The sequence below is a fragment of the Antechinus flavipes genome, chromosome 5 (assembly GCF_016432865.1).
Source record: "Antechinus flavipes isolate AdamAnt ecotype Samford, QLD, Australia chromosome 5, AdamAnt_v2, whole genome shotgun sequence".
In the NCBI taxonomy this organism is placed as follows: domain Eukaryota; kingdom Metazoa; phylum Chordata; class Mammalia; order Dasyuromorphia; family Dasyuridae; genus Antechinus; species Antechinus flavipes.
Window position 1 is genome coordinate 91,700,199 of NC_067402.1, and position 1,575 is coordinate 91,701,773.

At 35.8% G+C, this 1,575-nt stretch overlaps 1 pseudogene; it reads left to right on the forward strand.

Annotated features, from left to right (window-relative positions):
• The first annotated feature begins 274 nt into the window (after positions 1-274).
• Positions 275-1,330, forward strand: LOC127538558 (GTPase IMAP family member 4-like; annotated as a pseudogene).
• The last annotated feature ends 245 nt before the right edge of the window (positions 1,331-1,575 follow it).

Below are 1,575 nucleotides of genomic sequence, written 5' to 3' on the forward strand. Positions count from 1 at the left end.
AAGATCCTAACATAAAAGAAAAGACCTCAATGATTACTATAACTATGTATAATATTATCTATAAATGTATATTATGCATATGTCTATTATGCAGCAAGCAATATTAATTCATTCATTTCATTCTATCGAAGAATGGTGGTGGTCTTTCTGTTGACAAAGGTATGTGAATTTCACTAGGATAATAGAGAGCTAAACCATACTCAAAGTTGGCCCAGATTTTTAGGACTTGTCTCAGTTTTATATTCTTCAAGAACTAAAGGGTCAGTTCCTTGTAATGCTGAGATTTTTGAGCAAGGTCTACACTATCCAGTCATTCATTCTTAATTCTTTCTGGTATCCTACAGACTCAGACAATGATGAAGGATACTCAAAGCAACCAGAATACAGAATTGTCCTTATGGGGAAAATAGGTTGTGGGAAAAGTGCAACAGGAAACATCCTCCTGGGTAGGAGAGAGTTTGAATCCAAGTGTTCAGGAAGACCAGCCACCAAGGTTAGCAAGAAAGCCACAATGGAATGGGAGGGACAGTTGTGTTATTGATACTCCAGGCACTTTTGACTCATGCTAAGGGGCAAAAAATCTAAATGAAATAAGTCATTTCATGACACTATCCTCTCCAGGAGCACATGCTATGTTCCTGATGCTGCAAGTAATCTGTTTCACTCAGGAGGAGAAGGCAACCATTGAATATCTTTATAAAATTATAGGAGCTGAAGCAGTGAAGTTTTTGATTATTCACTAGGAAAGATAATCTGGAAGAAGAAAGCCTACAGGATTATGTAATAACCATTAATGACTCGTATTTCAGGGTGTTGTTGAAGTGTGAACACTGATGCTGTGCATTTGACAACAATGCTAGAGGAGTCCAGGGAGATGTTCAGATTTCAGAACTGATGAACATGGTTGAAAACATGGTGCAATATAATGGGGGCACTCATTACACCAACAAAGTGTGTCAATCTGTGGAAGCACTCCTCCAGAAAGAAAGAGAGGCTAATCAGCAATGCTACAAGAAGCAGTTTGAGAGGGAGAGAGAAGAAATGAGGCAGAATTATAAGAAACAAATGCAAGAGTTGAAGAAGCATAAGAAAATATGGGAAAAGAAAATGAAACAAGACGAATCAGTGAGGCTGTGAGAAGAAAATGAGGAATCTCAAAAATAAGACAAAGAAAAGATCAGAAATATTAAGGTAGAGATGACAGAATGATTATCAAGGTGCTTGAAGTGAGACTGAAAATAATCAGAATACACTTGTTGAAGTTTTGAAATTTATTTTGCCCATTTTTCTAATAGTTATTCTCACTGTACTTTTCAAGAAAATTTTTTAACAAGCAGAATTGTTCCATAGCTAGTTTCCACCAAGAGAGCTTGTAACACAAAGTTAGGTTAAGTAATGGAGATTACATGGTTAATAAATGATATAGAAATCAGCTAAACCTAAATGTCTTGGTTACAAGTCTAATGTCATTTCTGGGCCATCACACTGCTCTCTAAAGAGCAATCCCTTTAAGAAGAATATATCATGATATTTTACAGTAGGAATTATAACTTCCTAATTTCTTATGTTTGTTAT